This window comes from Ranitomeya variabilis, chromosome 3 (genome assembly GCF_051348905.1).
Source record: "Ranitomeya variabilis isolate aRanVar5 chromosome 3, aRanVar5.hap1, whole genome shotgun sequence".
NCBI classification, from domain to species: domain Eukaryota; kingdom Metazoa; phylum Chordata; class Amphibia; order Anura; family Dendrobatidae; genus Ranitomeya; species Ranitomeya variabilis.
This window is the reverse complement of record NC_135234.1, coordinates 134,500,687-134,525,388: the sequence shown is the minus strand read 5'-3', so window position 1 is coordinate 134,525,388 and position 24,702 is coordinate 134,500,687. Positions and strand designations below refer to the sequence as shown.

At 45.4% G+C, this 24,702-nt stretch overlaps 1 long non-coding RNA gene across 1 annotated transcript; it reads right to left on the bottom strand.

The window, feature by feature from the left end:
- Positions 1 to 11,448: 11,448 nt before the first annotated feature.
- Positions 11,449 to 22,543, bottom strand: LOC143818009 (uncharacterized). Its single transcript, XR_013224258.1, has 2 exons — positions 22,372 to 22,543; positions 11,449 to 11,712 (listed from the first exon to the last, which is right to left on the bottom strand). It is a non-coding gene; the product is annotated as an uncharacterized LOC143818009 (long non-coding RNA).
- Between the last annotated feature and the right edge of the window lie 2,159 nt (positions 22,544 to 24,702).

Genomic DNA, 24,702 nt, shown 5'->3' with positions numbered 1-24,702 from the left:
TTGCAAATAGTGCAGCCTGCTGCACATTTTTTCAAATAATTCCTATTAGTGGCTTTCCACCCGTATCCAGCTAAATTGTGGAAAAACACTACATAGGATAACATAGAGGAGGTTTTTGGGGCCTTGCAGCGCCGTTTACGGCTGTCTGCACGGTCTCCGTGTGAGTGCAGCTCGCCCTGTTGTCAGTTCAGCCCCCAAAAAATAAATAAATAATAAAGTTCACCAAACACACCACTTTACAGTTGTGTATGCCACATTAGCTCATATTAAAGTCTAGTCCATACTTTAGAAAATTAGTGTTTCTTATACCTGTTAGGAGCTGTTCAGGAATAAGCACACTAAGCTGTTAGTACTTTTCTGCTTATCTTTATCAGTCAACCAAGATGAAGAAGGCAGGGAGTAAGGCACGTGGGCATGGGTGCGGAGCAGGGAGAGGACGTGGGGATTCTGTGCCTGTTGCGGGCACCGGCGACTCATCATCACCCAGTTTCAGCAGGGAACAGTCCTTCATGCGAAGCTTTGTCGGAGAGCGCCGTACACCGCTGCTGCGTGAAGACCAAATTGAAGCCGTTGTCGGATGGATGGCAGCTAACGCATTGACTTCAATTAGTGCCACATTCTCTCAGACACAGAGCACTGGAGAGCACCCATCTGTCTCTTCACCACCTGCCAAATTGCCCAGACAGACAGAGAGCCCAGGACAGGAGCCGTCTCTACTTCTGTTCTCTGAATCTCTTGGCTTGGAAACAGGGGGCCAGCCAAGCAGCATTGGAGAAATGGAAGAAGAGGCAGTGTGCAGTGATGCCCAACAGCTTTTTCTCTTTGAGTCTGAAGAGGCGGGTGGGCCAGTGCCTCCGGTCACCACACAGCAGAACGCATCCGCTGATGACTCTCAGGTGCCACTTTCTGGTGTGTGCTGTGCTGCTGAGACTACCCAGGAGGAGCAGTTGGTGGCAGAGGGTAGTGTAGATGATGAGGTCCTTTACCCATCGTGGCGTGAGGGACAGGAAGGTGGTGGGAGCAGCTCTGAGGAAGAGATTCCCCAAACGGGCCAAAGAGGGAGAGGGAGGGGAAGACTGCGGATCCTGCATCCTCCGCTTTGGCACCCGTTAGGAGCATGTCTCTTCCAAAAGCCAAAAAGGGCGCTACCAAGACTTGCAGTGCCTGGTCCTTTTTTTGACACAGTTGCAGATGACATTTGCTTTGTCAAATGCAAGGTGTGTCATCATAAAATCAAAAGAGGGAAAAATGTCAGCAACCTCAATACCTCCAACATGTGGAAACAGGTGCAGACCAGGCACGCGGCGGATTTACCAAAACAGACTGAAGACCTAGGCCAACCAACAGTGGCAGCTACCACCTCTTCAGCTCGTGTTGCCTTTCCTCCAGCTCACACACAGCTGGTTCGGCTTCCTCCTAGGATCGCCATGGAAGAACCTCTGGCACTGTTGTCCAGAGACCCACTGTAATTCCACCCGCAGCACCACGTTCCCAGTCATCCTCACACTCCCAGCCCAGTCTACAGCCATCTGTAGTACAGGCATGGGAGAAAAGGCGGCCTTTCTCGTCAAACCACCCACGAGCACAGGCTCTGACTGCAGGCATTGCCAAACTTCTGTCACTGGAAATACTGTCATTCAGGCTGGTGGAGACTGACAGCTTCCGTGACTTGATGTCATTGGCAGTCCCACAGTACAATGTGCCCAGCCGCTTTTATTTCAGCAGGCAAGCCGTCCCTGCCCTGCACAAGCATATGGAGGGACACATAAAACACGCGCTACTGAGCGCCGTCAGTAGCAAGGTCCACCTCACCACCGATGCGTGGACCAGTCACCATGGACGGGGCGATACCTTTCCCTCACTGCCCATTGGGTTAATGTTGTTGAGCCGGGTACAGATCGTGCGAGTGGCGCAGGACATGTCCTGCCCACTCCAAGGATTGCAGGAATCCAGTCTGTACGCATTGACTCCTCCTCTTACACAAGTTCCTCAGAATCATCGCTGCAGGAGCCGTCACAGTCCACCTCCACATGGACCCGAGAACGTTTACCTGTTATGACCGACATGAGCACAGCCGTGGCCAAACGTCAACAGGCCGTCTTGAAATTAATTTCTTTGGGGAATCGAAGCCACACAGCGCAGGAGCTCTGGAATGCCATCAAGCAGGAGAGCGATGTGTGGTTTGTGGCAGCGAATCTCCAGCCAGGCATGGTAGTGTGTGATAATGGCCGAAATCTGGTGGCAGCTCTGGGCCTCGGCAACCTCATTAACATCCCATGTCTGGCACATGTGCTCAACTTGGTCGTGCAGAGTTTTTTGAGGGACTATCCGGATCTTGATGCACTGCTGCACAAGGTCCGCCTAGAGTGTGCTCACTTGCGGCGTTCCAGCACGGCAAAATCGTGCATTGCGGCTCTGCAGCGCCGATTCCGCCTTCCGGAACATCGCATCATATGTGACCTACCTACCAGGTGGAATTCCACATTACATATGTTGGAGCAGTTGTGTGAGCAGCAGCAAGCAGTAATGGAGTACCAGCTGCATCAGGCGCAAAGAAGTTGCACTCCGTGCCATTCAGACTTCACAACCACAGAGTGGGCCACTATGAAGGACGTCTGCCAGGTTTTGCGTCCCTTCGATTATTCCATGGCGAGTGCAGATGATGCACTGGTCAGCATGACTGTCCCCCTTATCTGCCTGCTTGAAAAATCACTGCAAGCGCTAAGGGATGACGTTGTGGAAGAGGTGGAGGATGAGGATTCACCATTTCCATCATCTTCTGGACAGTCAGCGCCACGTGGTTCCTCACAAACGCGTAGGCAGGGGACACTTTGTGAGGAGGCTGAGGAGGAGTCAATGGAGGAGGAAGACATCGGTCCAGAGGAGGGAGTTACACAATTGTCCAGTAGTCAGTGTGTACAGCGAGGGTGGGGTGATGACTATCGGGCAGAGATCACGCCTCAAGCAGGGGACAGCGTTTCTTGGCCAGTTGGCAGTCTGCAGCACATGGTTGATTACATGCTGCAGTGCCTGAGAAACGACCGCCGCATCGCCCACATTCTCAACATGTCTGATTATTGGGTGTTCACCCTCCTCGATCCTCGCTACCGGGACAACGTATAAAGCCTCATCACACCGTTGAACCGGGAGCGTAAAATGTGGGAGTACCAAGACACACTGGTGAATTCCATCATCTTCTCCAGTCCAACTGAGAGAAGTGCTGCTAGTGCTTTACAAAGCAGCTCAGTGCGTCCAGGCAGTGGAGGAGACTCTGCACAAAGAGGGAGCAGAAGCAGTGCCTCTGCCCAAGGCAAGACCAGTATGGCCCAACTGTGGCACAGTTTTGTGTGCCCGCCACAAATGTCTACACCATCACAGACGGCTCCAGTCAGCAGGAGGCAACGGTTCCGTCAGATGGTGACAGACTACATATCTTGCCCTCTTGCTGTACTCCCAGACGGCTCTTCCCCTTTCAAGTTTTGGGTCTCTAAGATGGATACATGACCAGAGCTAAGCCAGTATGCATTGGAGGTGCTGGCTTGCCCTGCGGCTAGTGTATTATCGGAACGCATCTTTAGTGCTGCAGGTGGTGTACTAACAGACCGTCGCATGCGACTATCCTCCGATAACGTTGACCGGCTTACTTTCCTGAAAATGAACCAGGCCTGAATCTCGCAGGAATTTGCCACTCCTCTTCCTGATTAAATAATTGGGTGACTGTCTACAGTATCCAGGTCTCCTGTTGTGTTCATCTTTCTACCACCTGAACTGTAATTCCTGGGCTCCAACACCGCCAGTTGAGGCTCAGAAGTGCTGTCTGCACAGTCAAAACATACGACCCAGTGTTATTGGGTGTCAGTAACGTCAGCTGATCCCCAGCTGTGTAGCCGGCAATGTGTCCTGCGACCGCCACGCTGACACAACAACTGAAATGTAAGGGAACCTGTCCCCCCCCAGGTGTTTGTTACTGAAATAGCCACCTTGTGCAGCAGTAATGCTGCACAAGGAAAAGGTAACTATTAGGCATGCTATTAGGGATCAGCTGACGGCACACACAGTCTGAAGAAGGCGGGGGGAGATGAGTGACAGCCTGAGGTGAAGATATGCACTGCGCATGCCCATGGATCCCAGGCCCGCAGTGTGATTAAAATTAGAAGACACTGCGAGGCGGGATCTAGGCCAGCGCGGCCGCACAGGTGCAGCCAGCCTGACACCAAATTATGTCAGAAGATGGGCAGCGCTAAGTGTGCCTGGCCAAGGGATTAAACAACGCTGAGGAGGCAGCGCACGGCGCCAAGGGGGTAGGAATGACGGCTGTGCTGCGTCACATTACAAAGGAAAGTCCCACCTCCGGGACGGTTTAACGGTGTGAGGGGACACATTTTATAAGTGTTTAGTTCTGTGTTTGCAAGGAGCATAATGAAAAGAGCCACCTTTTCCTTTGGCATCCTTTATGATGCAAAAGCTGGCTCTTTCAGCTACAAACACCTTTTGGGGGGGGTTAAAGTTTCCCTTTCGACTTGCTCCAATCAGGCTTCGGCATAAATGGTGTTCCTCTGCTCCTCCTGCTGTCCCTGGGCTCCAACACCACTAGTTGGTGCCTGGAAGTGCTGTCCGCACAGTCAACAGTCGCTCCTCTGTTATTGGGGTTCAGTAACGTCAGCTGCTCCCCTGCTGTGTGTGCTGCAATACCTCCTATCTGATCCTCCTGCTGTCCCTGGGTTCTAACACTGCTAGTTGGTGCCTGGAAGTGCTGTCCACACAGTCAACAGTCGCTCCTCTGTCATTGGGGTTCAGTAACGTCAGCTGCTCCCCTGCTGTGTGTGCTGCAATACCTCCTATCTGATCCTCCTGCTGTCCCTGGGCTCTAACACCGCTAGTTGGTGCCTGGAAGTGCTGTCCACACAGTCAACAGTCGCTCCTCTGTCATTGGGGTTCAGTAACGTCAGCTGCTCCCCTGTTGTGTGTGCTGCAATACCTCCTATCTGATCCTCCTGCTGTCCCTGGGCTCTAACACCGCTAGTTGGTGCCTGTAAGTGCTGTCCACACAGTCAACAGTCGCTCCTCTGTTATTGGGGTTCAATAACGTCAGCTGCTCCCCTGCTGTGTGTGCTGCAATGCCTCCTTTCTGATCCTCCTGCTGTCCCTGGGCTCCAACACCGCTAGTTGGTGCCTGGAAGTGCTGGATGCACAGTTAACACTTGCTGCCGTGTTATTGGGGTTCAGTAATGTCAGCTGCTCCCCTGTTGTGTGTGCTGCAATACCTCCTATCTGATCCTCCTGCTGTCCCTGGGTTCTAACACCGCTAGTTGGTGCCTGGAAGTGCTGTCCACACAGTCAACAGTCGCTCCTCTGTTATTGGGGTTCAGTAACGTCAGCTGCTCCCCTGCTGTGTGTGCTGCAATACCTCCTATCTGCTCCTCCTGCTCTCCCTGGGCTCCAACACTGCTGGTTGCTGCCCGGAAGTGCTGTTTGCACAGAGCCAAACACCTCGCCAATGTGTTAGTGGGGTTCAGTAACGTCAGCTGCTCCCCTGCTGTGTATCCGGCAATGTGTCATGCGACCGCCACGCTGGCACAACTAAAACTTAAGGGAACCTGTAGGCGTTTGTTACAGAAAGAGCCACCTTGTGCAGCAGTAGTGCTGCAGAAGGAAAAGGTGGCTCTTTTAATTATGCTCCTTTCAAAGGCTGAACTACACACTTATGAAATGTGTCTCCTCACACCGTTTAACCGTCCCGGAGGTGGGACTTTCCTTTGTAATGTGACACAGCACAGCCGTCATTCCTACCCCTTTGCACCATGCGCCGCCTCCTCAGCGTTGTTTGATTCTGTCCCAGAGCCTGCGCTGTTATGTTATCCCTTGGCCAGGCACACTTAGCGCTGCCCATCTTCTGACATCATTTGGTGTCAGGCTGGCTGCGCCTGTGCGGCCGCGCTGGCCTAGATCCCGCCTTGCAGTGTCTTCTGATTTAATCACACTGCGGGCCTGGGATCCATGGGCATGCGCAGTGCATATCTTCACCTCAGGCTCTCACTCATCTCCCTCCGCCTTCTTCAGACTGTCCGCCGTCAGCTGATCCCTAATAGCATGCCACGGCCGTGACACCGCACAGTCTGAAGAAGCCGGAGGGAGGGGAGTGAGAGGCGAGGATATGCACTGCGCATGGCCACGGATCCCAGGCCCGTGGTGGGATTACATTAGACGACACTGCGAGGCGGGATCTAGGCCAGCGCGGCCACACAGGTGCAGCCAGCCTGACACCAAATGATGTCAGAAGATGGGCAGCGTTAAGTGTGCCTGGCCAAGGGATAACATAACAGCGCAGGCTCCGGGACAGAATCAAACAACGCTGAGGAGGCGGCGCACAGCGCCAAGGGGGTAGGAATGACGGCTGTGCTGCGTCACATTACAAAGGAAAGTCCCACCTCCAGGACGGTTTAACGGTGTGAGGGGACACATTTCGTAAGTGTGTAGTTCAGCCTTTGAAAGGAGCATAATTAAAAGAGCCACCTTTTCCTTTTGCATCATTAGTGCTGTACAAGATGGCTCTTTCAGCAACAAACGCCTGGGGTGGGGGTTAAAGGTTCCCTTTCAACTTGCTCCAGTGCAGGCTTCGGCCTACACTCTGCTCCTCCTGCTGACCCCGGGCTCTAACACCGCCATTTGGCGCCCGGAAGTGCTGGCTGCACAGAGCCAAACACCTCGCCAATGTGTCAGTGGGGTTCAGCAACACCAGCTGTGCCCCTGCTGTGTAGCCGGCAATGTGTCCTGCAAACGCCACGCAGACACAAAGCTGCCGCCAGTGCAGGCTTCGGCCTACACTCTGCTCCCTCTCCTCCTGCTGTCCCTGGGCTCTAACACCGCCAGTTGGTGCCCGGAAGTGCTAGCTGCACAGAGAAAAACACCAGCCAATGTGTCAGTGGGGTTCAGCAACGCCAGCTGTTCCCCTGCTGTGTAGCCGGCAATGTGTCCTGCAAACGCCACGTAGACACAAAGCTGCCGCCAGTGCAGGCTTCGGCTTACACTCTGCTCCCTCTCCTCCTGCTGTCCCTGGGCTCTAACACCGCCAGTTGGCGCCCGGAAGTGCTAGCTGCACAGAGAAAAACACCAGCCAATGTGTCAGTGGGGTTCAGCAACGCCAGCTGTTCCCCTGCTGTGTAGCCGGCATCGTGTCCTGCAAACGCCACGCAGACACAAGAACTGAAATTAAAGGGAACCTGTCCCCCCCAGGCGTTGGCATGTTTAACAGCCACCTTGTACTGCAGTAATGCTGCATTTGTACAAAGTGGCTCATTAAGTTACTCTCCTTGCACACGCCGAACGCAACACGTCTAAAATGTGTCCCCTGAGACCATTAAACCGTCCCTGAGGTGTGACTTTCCTTTGTAATGACACGCTGCAACCCCCTTGGTAGCGCTGCCCGTCTTCTGACATCATTGTTTGGCTGGCTGCGCCTCTGCGGCCGCCCTGCCTGACACAACGCCCCTCGGTGTCTTATTTATTTTGACTGCGAGGGTGTGATTGATGGGCATGAGCAGTGCATATCTTCGCCTGTCACTCATCTTCCGCCTTCTTCAGACTGTACGGCTTCATGGCCATAGCATGCGATAAGGGATCAGCTGATGCCACACAGTCTGTAGCAGGTGTAAGGACACGAGTGAGAGGCGAACATATTTACTGCGCAAGGCCATGAATCCCAGCCCCACAGTGTGAATTAAGAAAAAGACACTGCAGGGCTGTGATTCATGGTCAACGCGAACCGCACCGGCCAACATGAAATGATGTCAGAAGACGGGCAGCGCTAACAGTGCATGGCCAAGGGATAACACGACAGCGCAGACTCCTGTACAGCTAATAACGACGCTCAGGAGGCTGAACCCAGCACCAAGGTGGGATTTTTGACAGCTGTGCTGCGTCTCATTCAGAAGGAAAGTCACGTCTCCAAGACAGTTTGACTGTATAAGGGGCTAAATGTTATACGTGTTTCATTCAGCGTCTGCAAGATTCAAAACTTAAAGAGCAACCTTTGACTTGTGCAGCATTACAGCTGCACAAAGTGTGGCTCTTCTAGTTTGTAACACCTGAGGGGGGGTTAAAGGTTACCTTTAAAATTGGTTCAATTAGGCTTCGGCCTACACTCTGCTCCCTCTCCTCCTGCTGACCCTGGGCTCTAACACCGCCAGTTGGCACCCGGAAGTGCTAGCTGCACAGAGAAAAACACCTGCCAATGTGTCAGTGGGGTTCAGCAACGCCAGCTGTTCCCCTGCTGTGTAGCCGGCAACGTGTTTTGCAAACGCCACGTAGACACAAAGCTGCCGCCAGTGCAGGCTTCGGCCTACACTCTGCTCCCTCTCCTCCTGCTGACCCTGGGCTCTAACACCACCAGTTGGCACCCGGAAGTGCTAGCTGCACAGAGAAAAACACCCGCCAATGTGTCAGTGGGGTTCAGCAACGCCAGCTGTTCCCCTGCTGTGTAGCCAGCAATGTGTCCTGCAAATGCCACGCAGACACAACAGACCTCCAAATGCCTCCAGTGCAGGCTTCGGCCTACACTCTGCTCCCCCTGCTGACCCTTTGCTCCAACCCCACTAGTTGGGGCTTTAAGAAGACAAGCTTGAATAGGTCCCCATCCTGGTTCCAGTACCGTCAGCTGGTTCCAGGCAGAGCCTTTGGCTTTTGTGCCTCCCTCTGGGTATCCGAGTTCCACCAACGTCAGGTGGTCCTTGGTAGTGCTTTCAGGCATGGGTACCTCCTGCTTAGTAACCGGGTTTCAGTAATGTCAGCTGGTCCTCGGTAGTTCCATTGGCTCTTGGACCTTCGGCTGCCCATCCGGGTTCCAGTACCGTCAGCTGGTTCTCGGCAGTGTCTTTTGCTCTTGTACCTTCTGCTCCCCATCCTGGTTCCAGTACCATCAGCTGGTTCCAGGCAGAGCCTTTGGCTTAGGTGCCTCCCTCTGGGTATCCGAGTTCCACCAACGTCAGGTGGTCCTTGGTAGTGCTTTCAGGCACGGGTACCTCCTGCTTAGTAACCGGGTTCCAGTAACGTCAGCTGGTCCTCGGTAGTTTCATTGGCTCTTGGACCTTCGGCTACCCATCCGGGTTCCAGTACCGTCAGCTGGTTCTCGGCAGTGTCTTTTGCTCTTGTACCTTCTGCTCCCCATCCTGGTTCCAGTACCGTCAGCTGGTTCTGGGCAGAGCCTTTGGCTTAGGTGCCTCCCTCTGGGTATCAGAGTTCCACCAACGTCAGGTGGTCCTTGGTAGTGCTTTCAGGCACGGGTACCTCCTGCTTAGTAACCGGGTTCCAGTAACGTCAGCTGGTCCTCGGTAGTTCCATTGGCTCTTGGACCTTCGGGTAGCCATCCGAGTTCCAGTTCCATCAGCTGTTTCTCGGCATTTTCTCAGCCTTCTTGTACCTTCTGCTACATTTCCAAGTTCAAGACCCTAAACACGATGCCCCGGAAGACCACCCCTAAGATGACGACGACACCAGAGACGACAACCACTGAGATGACGACGACCCTGGAGACGACGACGACATGGGAGACCAAGAAGCAGAAGAACAAGAGGCTGCAGAACAAAGAGCAGAAGAACATTAAGCATAACACTAAATATCAGAGCAAAAGATATTATCTAAATTATAAGCAGAAGAAGACTAAGCAGTGTATGGGGGTGAGTCCGTTCCTCCTCGTGGTGCCCCTGGATAAAGCCTGATGCTGCAGGCCAAACTGAACGCGGACAAATGTAACTCTTTTGTGACAGGCAGAACGGAAGGTGTAATCTTCAAACTTTTATAGATAACAACTATGGGAATGCCTGTCACAAATAAGAATATGATGAAGAACTTGAATATGAAGAAGAATAATAGTTAAATAAAAAGAATATGAACAATGTAACAAAAAAAATAATAGGTAGAAGATGAAGAAGAAGATGAATAAGGTGAAGAAGAACTTGATGTCAAAGATGCTGTTGATGATGAAGAAGAAAGTGTGGGAGAAGTAAAAAAGAGGGTGAAGGGCGTGGAAGTAGTGAAACATCAATATCTGACAAAATAATTTAAATCTTAACATAGTCAATATCTTTGTAAATCTGAACGTCTTAAAAAAAAATTTAAATTCCTGCTATTCTATTTGATTGGGCTAAACCTCTATGCCTTTAATGTCTCCGCCACCTCCCCCAATACATCCTACATTATTCTTAGTTGTTTTCCTTCATGTAGAATGAACCTACAAGGAAAGAAAGGGTTTATTTTAATTCCGATATTTTCATCCCATTGACTTGCATTGGTATCGGGTATCGGTATCGGCGAGATCTGATATTTTGCCGGTATCGGCCGATACTTTCCGATACCGATACTTTCCGATATCGGAAGGTATCGATTAACACTACTTATTGTGGAACAACATGGACATTGATTTGGTGAGCTCCATAATTTATTTCTATTTAACAGAAAAATGTTTGAGAGTTTTTTTTGCCACAGAATAAAGATTTACATTCCTTAGGTATATTTGTGGTTGTGATTGTAGCTGCTCTGTATTTAGGGGTTTAGAACCATGATTTAATGTATATTATGCATAATGTTGTATCTATTCATGTGTAGCGATGTAGCAGAATATAATATTGCTCATTTGGAATGCACAGTAGTCCACTGAGATGCCCACAAGAGTGTTTAAAACCCCCATAATTATGTAAACAAACGTTACTCAGGTTAGGGGGCCCACTCGGATGTGTTTCGTCCCGCCCTAGCCTGAACCCTTAGCTACGCCTCTGCTATAATACATTGTTTCCTTTAACCCTGCGTCAGGTGCAATAAGCCTGACAGACACAGCTCACATGTTTTTGTTCCCCCTCCTCTTCAAGGTGGCAAAGGATCCCGGCCCTCTCAGTACCTTCCTATTTTTAGTTGCTGCTTGAAACCCCTACTCAGTTTTATCTGAAGGTTCTCACTTTTGAAGGTTTGTACTTTCTGGGTTTTTTTCATCACCATTGTTTATTTTGCTTGCTTTATGAATGAATAATGCAGGTTTATGGATTTTTTGAAGAAATAAGTAGGTTTTTCTTACAAATAAGAGGTTTTTTTAAGAAATGGCTTCTCAGGCACATTGTGCCCCAACATGTAATAATAATCTCTAATATGATAATATGATCTGCCAACCTTGCTTTTCTCTCAGCCAATGTGTTTCTTCTGCTGAACTTTTAACGTCTTAATACATTTTAATATGAGTGAATATGACTCCAGTAGCATTTAAGTGCCTTAGAATTATTTTTTTTCCTAATTTTAATATTTAACCCTCCGTCAGGGGCAATATGTTTCATAACGAGTTTAGGGGCATTGCGCCTGTCCGGCACAGGCTAGAAAATTGGCTATATTTTCCTTTTTTAAAAATGTCAATGCTCTAAATGTGATCAGTTACCATAATAGCAATGTAATAAATGAGAATACACATAATCAGGTGTAAAAAAAAATGTTTAATAACCAGAAAAGTAATATGTTTCTATGTCTTGAGCATCCTCCTCACTCTCTCCATCTTGACCTGTATCAGGCACATCTGGACATTCTTCCACATCGTCTTCTGAAGCAATGTCACTTTCTTCCCCTAAATCTTCTAGCTGTAAGGGGTCTATCTCATCATCAAGCAGTATATTTTGCACTTGCTCAACATGAAGGGCATTGGACAAGTCAAATATTCTCCTCGCCATTTCAGAAGAAAAGCTGAAGAAAGAGAGAGAATATGTGTTAGGGCGCAATGTGCCTGAGAAGCACACTGTTATTTCTAACAAAACCTTCTATGACAAATCCACAAATTTAGCACTAGCTATTCATAAAACAAGCTAAAAAAACAATTGGGATGAATAAAAACAGCAAATTCTAATCGTCAAAGGTGTGACGCATTCAGAGGCAATGAGCCTGAGAAGCCAAAGCACTGATATCTGATCTCCTGCAGCTCTGCAGCACAAGAGGCGTCGTAGGTTTCACACAGCCTTTAACCCCTTAAGCCCCGAGGGTGGTTTGCACGTTAATGACCGGGCCAATTTTTACAATTCTGACCACTGTCCCTTTATGAGGTTATAACTCTGGAACGCTTCAACGGATCTTGGCGATTCTGACAATGTTTTCTCGTGACATATTGTACTTCATGTTAGTGGTAAAATTTCTTCGATATAACTTGCGTTTATTTGTGAAAAAAACGAATATTTGGCGAAAATTTTGAAAATTTCGCAATTTTCCAACTTTGAATTTTTATGCCCTTAAATCACAGACATATGTCACACAAAATACTTAATAAATAACATTTCCCACATGTCTACTTTACATCAGCACAATTTTGGAACCAAAATTTTTTTTTGTGACGGAGTTATAAGGGTTAAAAGTTGACCAGCAATTTCTCATTTTTACAACACCATTTTTTTTTAGGGACCACATCTCATTTGAAGTCATTTTGACGGGTCTATATGATAGAAAATACCCAAGTGTGACACCATTCTAAAAACTGCACCCCTCAAGGTACTCAAAACCACTTTCAAGAAGTTTATTAACCCTTCAGGTGTTTCACAGAAATTTTTGGAATGTTTAAATAAAAATGAACATTTAACTTTTTTTCACACAAAATTTATTTCAGCTCCAATTTGTTTTATTTTACCAAGGGTAACAGGAGAAAATAGACCCCAAAAGTTGTTGTACAATTTGTCCTGAGTACGCTGATACCCCATATGTGGGGGTAAACCACAGTTTGGGCGCATGGCAGAGCTTGGAAGCAAAGGAGCGCCATTTGACTTTTCAATGCAAAATTGACTGGAATTGAGATGGGACGCCATGTTGCATTTGGAGAGCCCCTGATGTGCCTAAACATTGAAACCCCCCACAAGTGACACCATTTTGGAAAGTAGACCCCCTAAGGAACTTATCTAGATGTGTGGTGAGCACTTTGACCCAACAAGTGCTTTACAGAAGTTTATAATGCAGAGCCGTAAAAATAAAAAATCATATTTTTTCACAAAAATTATTTTTTCACCCCCAATTTTTTATTTTCCCAAGGGTGAGAGAAGAAATTGGACCCCAAAAATTGTTGTGCAATTTGTCCTGAGTACGCTGATACCCCATATGTGGGTGTAAACCATTGTTTGGGCGCAGGGCAGAGCTCGGAAGGGAAGGAGCGCCATTTGACTTTTCAATGCAAAATTGACTGGAATTGAGATGGGACGCCATGTTGCATTTAGAGAGCCCTTGATGTGCCTAAACATTGAAACCCCTAACAAGTGACACCATTTTGGAAAGTAGACCCCCTAAGGAACTTATCTAGATGTGTGGTGAGCACTTTGACCCAACAAGTGCTTTACAGAAGTTTATAATGCAGAGCCGTAAAAATAAAAAATCATATTTTTTCACAAAAATGATCTTTTCACCCCCAATTTTTTATTTTCCCAAGGGTAAGAGAAGAAATTGGACCCCAAAAATTGTTGTGCAATTTGTCCTGAGTACACTGATACCCCATATGTGGGTGTAAACCATTGTTTGGGCGCAGGGCAGAGCTCAGAAGGGAAGGAGCGCCATTTGACTTTTCAATGCAAAATTGACTGGAATTGAGATGGGACGCCATGTTGCGTTTGGAGAGCCCCTAATGTGCCTAAACATTGAAACCCCCCACGAGTGACACCATTTTGGAAAGTAGACCCCTTAAGGAACTTATCTAGATGTGTGTTGAGCACTTTGACCCAACAAGTGCTTCACAGAAGTTTATAATGCAGAGCCGTAAAAATAAAAAATCATATTTTTTCACAAAAATGATCTTTTCACCCCCATTTTTTTATTTCCCCAAGGGTAAGAGAAGAAATTAGACCACAAAAGTTGTTGTGCAATTTGTCCTGAGTACGACGATACCCCATATGTGGGTGTAAACCATTGTTTGGGCGCATAGCAGAGCTCAGAAGGGAAGAAGCGCTATTTTACTTTTCAATGCAAAATTGACTGGAATTAAGATGGGATGCCATGTTGCGTTTGGAGAGCCCCTGATGTGCTTAAACATTAACCCCCCCCACAAGTGACACCATTTTGGAAAGTAGACCCCCTAAGGAACTTATCTAGATGTGTTTTGAGAGCTTTGAACCCCCAAGTGTTTCACTACAGTTTATAACGCAGAGCCGTGAAAATAAAAATTATTTTTTTTTTCACAAAAATGATTTTTTAGCCCCCAGTTTTGTATTTTCACAAGGGTATCAGGATAAATTGGACCCCAAAAGTTGTGGTCCAATTTGTCTGGAGTACGCTGATACCCCATTTGTGGGGAGGGACCACTGTTTGGGCGCATGACAGAGCTCGGAAGGGAAGGAGCGCCATTTGGAATGCAGACTTAAATGGATTGGTCTGCAGGCGTCACGTTGCATTTGCAGAGCCCCTGATGTACCCAAACAGTACAAACCCCCCACAAGTGACCCCATATTGGAAACTAGACCCCCCAAGGAACTTATCTAGATGTGTTGTGAGAACTTTGAACCCCCAAGTGTTTCACTACAGTTTATAACGCAGAGCCGTGAAAATATTTTTATTTTTTTTTTCACAAAAATGAAATTTAGCCCCCAGTTTTGTATTTTCACAAGGGTATCAGGATAAATTGGACCCTAAAAGTTGTTGTCCAATTTGTCCTGAGTACGCTGATACCCCCTATGTGGGGGGGAACCACTGTTTGGGCGCATGACAGAGCTCGGAAGGTAAGGAGCGCCATTTGGAATTCAGACTTAAATGGATTGGTCTGCAGGCGTCACGTTGCATTTGCAGAGCCCCTGATGTACCCAAACAGTACAAACCCCCCACAAGTGACCCCATATTGGAAACTAGACCCCCCAAGGAACTTATCTAGATGTGTTGTGAGAACTTTGAACCCCCAAGTGTTTCACTACAGTTTATAACGCAGAGCCGTGAAAATAAAAATTATTTTTCTTTTTCACAAAAATGATTTTTTAGCCCCCAGTTTTGTATTTTCACAAGGGTATCAGGATAAATTGGACCCTAAAAGTTGTTGTCCAATTTGTCCTGAGTACGCTGATACCCCCTATGTGGGGGGGAACCACTGTTTGGGCGCATGACAGAGCTCGGAAGGGAAGGAGCGCCATTTGGAATGCAGACTTAAATGGATTGGTCTGCAGGCGTCACGTTGCATTTGCAGAGCCCCTGATGTACCCAAATAGTACAAACCCCCCACAAGTGACCCCATATTGGAAACTAGACCTCCCAAGGAACTTATCTAGATGTGTTGTGAGAACTTTGAACCCCCAAGTGTTTCACTACAGTTTACAACGCAGAGCCGTGAAAATAAAACATATTTTTTTCCCACAAAAATGATTTTTAGCCCCCCAAATTTTTATTTTCCCAAGGATAACAAGAGAACTTGGACCCCAGAAGTTGTTGTTCAATTTGTCCCTAGTACGCTGATACCCCATATGTTGGGGTAAACCCCTTTTTGGACGCACGGGAGAGCTCGGAAGGGAAGGAGCACTGTTTTACTTTTTCAACGCAGAATTGGTTGGAATTGAGATTGGACGCCATGTCGCGTTTGGAGAGCCCCTGATGTGCCTGAACAGTGGAAACTCCCCAATTCTACCTGAAACCCTACAGCTAACCGTTTACTGAACATTTTCTGACAGTCATAAGTGCCACGTATATAAGTGCCACGTATATAAGTGCCACGTATATAAGTGCCACGTATATAAGTGCCACGTATATAAGTGCCACGTATTTAAGTGCCACGTATATAAGTGCCACGTATTTAAGTGCCACGTATTTAAGTGCCACGTATTTAAGTGCCACGATATTTCAGTGCCACAATATTTCAGTGCCACGTATTTCAGTGCCACGTATTTCAGTGCCACGTATTTCAGGCACTGAAAAATACGTGGCACGTAAATACGTGGCACTTAAATACGTGGCACTTAAATACGTGGCACTTAAATACGTGGCACTTAAATACGTGGCACTTAAATACGTGGCACTTAAATACGTGGCACTTAAATATGTGGCACTTATATACGTGGCCACTGAAATATCGTGGCACTTATATACGTATATACGTATATAAACGTATATTTCAGTGCCACGTATTTCAGTGCCACGTATTTCAGGTTAGGGGTAGGGTTAGGGGTAGGGTTAGGGTTTTTTGTTTTTTTCTTGTTTTCTTGTGTTTTTCTATAAAAACGCATGCGTTTTACCGCGTTTACATGCATTTTTTCACACATGCGGTTTTTTTAAAAAACGCATGCAGATAAAAACGCAAGTGTGAAACCAGACTAAAAGACGCTTTTTATAGCAAAAAAGTTTTTGCGTCTCCACATTTTGAGACCTATAATTTTTCCACATTTTGGTCCACAGAGTCATGTGAGGTCTTGTTTTTTGCGGGACGAGTTGACGTTTTTATTGGTAACATGTTCGGACACGTGACCATTTTTTATCACTTTTTATTCCGATTTTTGTGAGGCAGAATAACCAAAAACCAGCTATTCATGAATTTCTTTTGGGAGAGGCGTTTATACCGTTCTGCGCTTGGTAAAATTGATAAAGCAGTTTTATTCGTCGGGTCAGTACGATTACAGCGATACCTCATTTATATCATTTTTTTATGTTTTGACGCTTTTATACGATAAAAACTATTTTATAGAAAAAATAATTATTTTGGCATCGCTTTATTCTGAGGACTATAACTTTTTTATTTTTTTGCTGATGATGCTGTATGGCAGCTCGTTTTTTGCGGGACAAGATGACGTTTTCAGCGGTAATATGGTTATTTATATCCGTCTTTTTGATCGCGTGTTATTCCACTTTTTGTTCGGCGGTATGGTAATAAAGCGTTGTTTTTTGCCTCGTTTTTTTTTTTTTTTTCTTACGGTGTTTACTGAAGGGGTTAACTAGTGGGCCAGTTTTATAGGTTGGGTCGTTACGGACGCGGCGATACTAAATATGTGTACTTTTATTGTTTTTGTTTGTTTTTTTTAGATAAAGAAATGTATTTATGGGAATAATGTTTTTTTTTTTATTATTATTTATTTAGGAATCATTTTTTTTTTTTTTTTTTACACATGTGGAAATTTTTTTTTTTACTTTTTTACTTTGTCCCAGGGGGGGACATCACAGATCGCAGATCTGATAGTGTGCACAGCACTCTATCAGATCTGCGATCATACTTTCATCGGAGCAGGCTGCAGCTTTCATCTGCAGCCTGCTCCGACCCGGAAGTGCTCCCTGCAGGACCCGGATACAGCCCCTCGGCCATTTTGGATCCGGGGCCTGCAGGGAGAAGACGTTCGGTACGAGGTGAGTACATCACCTTGTACCGATCGTCTCAGGGAAGCCCGCAGGGAGCCCCCTCCCTGCGCGATGCTTCCCTGTACCGCCGGTACACCGCGATCATGTTTGATCGCGGTGTGCCGGGGGTTAATGTGCCGGGGGCGGTCCGTGACCGCTCCTGGCACATAGTGCCGGATGTCAGCTGCGATATGCAGCCGACACCCGGCCGCGATTGGCCGCGCTCCCCCCGTGAGCGCGGCCGATCGCGTATGACGTACTATCCCGTCACCGGGAATTAAGGCCCACCCCACCTCGACGGTATAGTACGTCATATGGGATTAAGGGGTTAAAGTTAGGAAGGTACTGGGAGGATGGTGTTTCCCAGACAAACCACTGAAAATAGAGAAATGAAACTAAGTGAGCTGTGCCTGTCAGATCAGTTGCCCCTGACGGAGGGTTAATAACAGCGATGCCCTGGAAACTGAAGACTATGTGGTGGTAGTTGTGAAATGTGGGTACTTTTTGTTTTATTAAGTTTATGGTTATTTAATGGGGGGTTTTTTTGCTTCTTATTTTGCCTACTCTCTGGCTGTCCATTCATTACAGGATAAAATTCAAAGTACTTGTTCTCACCCACAAAGCTCTCCACAGTGCGGCACCCCCATACATCTCCTCCTTCATTTCGGCCTATTGGCCTAACCAACCACTGTGCTCTGCAAATTACTTTTGACTAACCTCTGCACTAATCTGTACCTCCCACTCCCGACTCCAAGACTTCTCCCGTGCTGCGCCAATCCTCTGGAATGCTCTATCCCAAGATAGTAGGACCATCCACAATTTGCATAGTTTTAGGTACTCCCTCAAAACAAAATTGTTCAGCGGGGCCTATCATGTTCCCTAATCAAAGTCATTTTATGTTTGTGTGTGTAGCCCATTCACTACTTCCATCTATCCCCCACCCCCTGAAGATGGCTGAACCATCATTGTAAATACACACCTGTACTTAGTATCTCCCCCTCCTCTTTGTAAATTGTAAGCTCTCACGAGCAGGGCCATCTTATTTTGCTTTAATTATTGTATTGTTAACGTTGTTACCTATGACTGTTGTGTTTGAAACTGTTAAACTGTAAAGCGCAGCAGAATATGTTGGCGCTATACAAATAAAGATTATTATTATTATTATTATTAATACAAATGAAAATGAAAATTGGAACCAGCTCACCACATCCTGTATGTAGTCCAATTTGCACTGAAAGATGTTCTGACCAAAACATGAAGCATAGAGACAAGTAGAAAAAATTCCAGCTTCTGGCAACAATCCATAAAAATATGAAAATACTTTATTAAAGACACTTCCAAAGTAAAAAAAAATTCTATGGCACATGGCACATTGTGGGGGACAGGGAACAACATGGCCTCGCATTTCGAACGCAAACAGCATTCTTCCTCAAGGCCTTGAAGGAAGGAAGACTGCTGAGGGTAAGGTCATTGCTAAACAAGCTGGCTGTTCACAGAATGCTGTATCCAAGCATGTTAATGGAAAGTTGAGTGGAAGGAAAAAGCATAGTAGAAAAAGGTGCACAAGCAACTGGGATAACCACATCCTTTAAAGGATTATTAAGAAAAAGCAATTTAAAAAATTGGGAGAAATTCACAAGGAGTGGACTACTGCTGGAGTCATTGCTTTAGGAGCCACCACACACCAGGACATGGGCTAAGTTTCGCATTCCATGTGTCAAGCCATTCATGACCAATAGACAACGCCAGAAGTGTCATATCTGGGTGAAGGAGAAAAACAACTGGACTGTTGCTCACTGATCCAAGGTTTTGCTTTCAGATGAAAGTAAATTTTGCAGTTCATTTGGAAATTAAGGTCACAGACTCTGGAGGAAGAGTGGAGAGGTACACAATCCAGGGTGCTTGAGGTCTACCATGCAGTTTCCCCTATCAGTGATGGTTTGGGAAGCCATGTCATCTGCTGGTGTTGGTCCACTGTGTTTTATCAAGACCAAAATAAGCGCAGGGAATTCTAGAGCACGTAATGCTTCCCTCTGCCAACAAGCTTTTTGGAGATGGAAATGTAATTCTCCAACAGGACTTGGCACCTGTCCACACTGCCAAAAGTACCAATACCTGGTTTATAATCAACAATACCACTATGCTTCATGGGCTAGCAAACTCGCCTAACCTTAACTCCATAGAGAATCTATGGGATATTGTCAAGAGGAAGATGAGAGACACCAGACCCAACAATGCAGATGAGCTAAAAGCTGCTATCAAAGCAACCTGGGCTTCCATAATACCTCAGCAGTGCCACAGGCTGATCGCCTCCATGCCATGCCACATTGATGCACTAATTGATGCAAAAAGAGTCTCAATCAAGTATTGAGTGCATTTACTGAACACATATTTCAGTTGGCCAGCAAACATTCTGATCAGAATGTGAAGCTAAGAACCTCATGTTCAGTTGTAAAAATTTTTGCCTACCGGCATTAGATCAATGTATCAGTTTTGGAGGTGCTGTCCATTCTCTCCTCTCTAGCATATTGCATGATCAGTCCTTTTTTTCAGATGTGCACTCCTCCCATTTGGCACAGGTGATTTTACATTAGCAGGAGACTGCAAAGAAAAGGGTCTAGCCAATTTTCGGTCTTGAGATCTTGAGGAAGGTGAGTTTCAATGCTCCATTCATTTGCTGTTTGTGTTGTGTGGCGGCCATTGTTGCTGTGGTTTTGTGCTGGTTGGGCAGGGTGGTCTGGAGTCATGGGTACTCTGTCTTGCACTGTGAGGCACAAGGCCATTCGCCTTGCTGGTGCATTATTGCTGCAGCGGTGATCGGCACATGACTCCGCTCTGTTAGAGCGATAGACCAACTGAGAGATTCGCTGTGACGTGGCAGCGGGCTTCATACAGTCTGATCAGAATGTTAAACTGAGAACCTCATGTTCCGTTACATAAATTTTTGCCTAGCAGCATTAGATCAATGTATGATTTTTGGAGGTGATATCCATTCTCTTTTCTAGCATGTTCCATATTATAATATGCCCCATATTGTGCATCCTGATATATGTCCCTCCATCCTTGTATATGTCCTTCATCCTGATATATGTCCCCCATATATTCAATGCATAGAAAAAAACATTGAACTCTTCTACTCACTTTTCCTACGTTCCGATGCAGTGTGGGGGTCACTTCTGGGTCAGTTTGTTTAGAGCACGGCATTTGTGCTCTGAACACGTCGCCGGTGAATGGTGATTGCAGTCAGTACTGTAATACTGATGACAGGCTGTGTTCACCTCTCCCTGCCACAGTAGATACTCACCTCACCCCAGTCCTCCACTCCCTGGAACCTCCTCTCTTCGACAGCTCCTCTCACCCCTTCCACCCCCCGCTGAGCAGTGTGGACAATGACAGATAAAAAGTTTAGCTGGCAGCATACACTGCGGGCTACACAAAGATGGCACTGATCTCCTCCCACAGCTGTGACCTGGACAACAGCCCAGGAAACATACCAAGGTCACAGCTAGAGGAAGGAGGAGCAGCCTCAATACTGTCAGATTCTGTAAGACGGCGACTGCAGCATCTTATGTCCAGGGACTCTGGTATTTGAGGTGTATTAGTGTCATGCACAGACACACACCAGCAAATGCAAATAAAAGCCCCAATGGCTGAAGCAAAAATTAATAAATAAAAAAACTATTAAAGTAGTACATTTAATTTAGTTTTTACAAAAACTGATTATAATACCAATAATTATTAATGCAAAAATAAAAATCAAGGCACCTTTCCTTTAAACTTTTCTGATTGGTGGTTGTATACCACCACAAGTCTATCAAATCCGCATCCTGAAGTCAATGGAATTGAAACTCATTTAAAATGAAGGGTCAAATGATTATGATATACAGGCTAAAAAATAACTTGTAAGAATAGATTATTACAAGCGCCACATATATAATGAAGATAATGAGATTTAGTAAGTCTGAGCCTGATGAATCGACTTAGGAACCTAGTGCATAGAGCCTATGAGCAGAGGAGAATGACCTCTTAGTATAGAGGCTGCACAGGATTCAGGACCTGCAACTAAAGGCTTATTAGGTGTCTTGTATATGGAGATATTGTCCCTTAGAAGCATTGCAGTACATTCATATATACAGTCTACAGCAGAACAAACCATCATTTTTTTTCTGTACGGTCATAGTTAAGGTCTCTACATCAACCCTATATTGACTCCATACAAAACAGCTATTGTATTTAATATACTGTACATTAAAGATATTCCCTAACAATCAGGCATTCCTCACATGTATTCAGCATATCTGGAACCCGTAAATCATGCAACTGAGGAGATGAAAACTATATCTCCAAGCAATAACAAATACTCGGAGGTCACCCGAGTGTGCTCGGGAAAACCCGAGCAACGAGTACACTCGTGCATCACTAATCCTAATGTGTCAAGTGGTTGCTTACAATCAGCTTGTTAGCTGATGCCATCTTTAGATGTTTAAGGCCAAATTGTATCTATTTTTTTAACCTCTGATGCAGACCTTACTGATGAGGTGCCTCCTGGTTGTGATAATTACATATCGTTAAAACTGTGAATTTTAAAATTTCAAAATCTCTATATGTTACAAGGACTTTCTATGGTTGCTCCTTTGCTTAGTTTAGCAAAATAACATACCACTTTTGGGTTTATTTTAAACATCTACTGAGTTAAGAGACCCAATAAGTTTGGAGCTTGTTTTGCTTTTAATGGATTTTGAGAAATGTGGAGGACCAGGTATCACAAAGTTCTCCCCCCCAGTAGAAAGCTCTGATCTAACATATATGAACAGCTTAATTTTATTTTTTCACGATCTCATTATAAACATTACATATCATTATATCTCCCATCTCTATAATAATATATAATAGTCTACATTGTTTTAACTAGTGGACAGAAATCTATGACATTAAATTACAAATACAATGCATTGTCTCTTTGTCACTGATAGATCCACTCACTTCTGACACCTGAGATAGCAAGACAGAGTACTAAAGAAAAAACATCAGCAGGTTTGCTATCAAATATATAGAAGTAGTGATTCAAAGCATCAAACAAACCTGAAATGACACAAGACAGCTGCAAAGGACAGGCTGATAAAAGGAAAGAAAAACAAAAAGAAAATATTAATAAGCTAGTCTTCTTTAGGAATTGCAGCAAAAACGAAGTTTGCCTTGGGAAATAAGCTGCTAAGGATGGACTTTGTTCTTTGGAAGAAATTACTGCTTTCTAAATAAGTTACTCTATGCCTCTTGGTTACTAAATAGTTATGTTAAGTTCATCTCAGTCTACAATATATGCGAAGTACGACAATAAAAATAAAAAATTCAGCTAGAGGAAGTAAAGTCCTTTTAATAATACTTGTATTTCATTATGCATTCCCACTTAGACAGGCATACCATCTTCTACAAAGAATTAATTACATTTTGGAAATAATTTAGGCTTCTCGTGTCTGTGTAGTGTTTTTCCCAAAGTAGTTCTCTGGAACACAGGGAATGAAAAGGGGATTAGAATATAGGCTGCAGCTCATCAAAGGATTGAGAAAATGAAAAAATAAATAACTAATATTATTAAAATTGTTATGATTCATTTTGTGTATTTGTTTATTGCATATCTTGCACAAAGAAATTACACTTGTTTATTTTACATGTGCTCATAATTTTTGTTGGGAATATTCAATGGCAATTCCATAATAAGTGTTATTTTATAGTATAAATCCCAGTTGGGTAATGTATCTAGTTTACTACTTCAACAGATCACTTGCTGTATAGTAATGTCCAGGTTGAAAAAATGCTTTCATTTATTTGACTAAAATGCTTACAATGTCATTGCATACCATAAAATTATATTTTGGAGGTTTCACTTTATTTCTAAAGAAAAATAATTATATTCATAAGTAACAAATCAATTGTATGATGTTATCATCATGGGTGAATTCATCTATGCAGCTTCTCCTTGTGAGTAATCAGCCAACGATTCATTCTCAAATTGATGCTAACTTCTTAGTAATGAGGTAAACAATTTAAAACATTAGTTCACCTTTTTAACATTTCCTCCTCCAAGATGGCGCTGTCCGTGCCTGCGAAGTAGCAGTTTTCTGCGATCTCCGAGAGCTTTAAAGTGCAGACTCTGAGTTTTAATTTGAGGATATTAAAATCCTAATTGGAATAAGGGTTTAGGAATTAAAATGCTTTAATCTGTAGAAGCCTCTTTCTCAAGGGACCAAAAGTAATTGGATAATTATTAGGGATGAACTAACGTGCTCGGTGATACTTGGATATTAATCGAGTATCAGAGTGCTTGGATCAAGATGAGCATTGGCTGGTGCTTGGATTTGACCGTATGTTTGGCACCTGTTAGACAGCCAATAAACATGTGGAGATTGCCTGCCAGTCTCTGTAATGCCGTAGCCATCTTGGTCGTGACATTACTGTGATTGGCTGGACACAATAACTTATCAGAAGTTATAAAAGGACTGGCACTGCAACACTTGGCTCACTGATGCCATTGCACAGCACAGGGCAGCTCTGATTGGAGGGAGAGAGCAGTTATCCAGGCCTGTGTGTGCACAGTTTAACTAATCAGAGTACTCTAGTATTGATACTGGTGCTGTTGCTTAGCCATCATACAAACAGTCTTTCTAGGGGATAATCTTGTGATTTCCTGTTTGTAAGAGCTACATTCTGCATTTAGCCTAGGGACAGTTGCAGGAGCAGGAAGAGTGGCAGAATGCAGCCTCTAGGAAGGGCTTAGGGCTTTGCAGTCCTTTGCTAAATATATAGCTGCTGCATGTGACCACATTCTTTTTTGGGGGGTGAACACTGCTGCATGTGACTAGAGATAAGTGAATATTTCAATGTTTGGTTCTGATTCCGATTGTCGAATTTGAAATATTTGCCAATTAATTCACTGAATATTTGCCAAACATAATCGAACACCATTCTGGTTAATGGGAGGCAAAAACAGTTGCATGCGCAACACCTTATAATGGCCTCAAATGCTGCCAAAACACATCAAATGAGGGACAGACGCCAGGAAAGTGGCCTCAATTCACCCACAGTACAAACAGCATGGAACTGCAGCAATCAGCCAGGCATAAGGTATTGGGCGCTGGGGCAGCATTTACAGCTTTAAATTGAATGTCACAGTAAGACGAGGTGAGTGAGAGCTCAGTGTAGGACACCTTTGCTGGGAGCCCTGATACCACATGCAACACCTCTACCTGCTTTCATGATGAGCCACACTTAGGTGGCACAAATATCAGTTTTGTACACTACCATTGTCAGAAAAATTTAAGGATAATAACACGGGTAATGGAGTCAAAGGAAATGGTGGCCTGACGATCTTGGAGGCCTACTGCTACAGGCAACACGCATGAAGGAGACCCAACC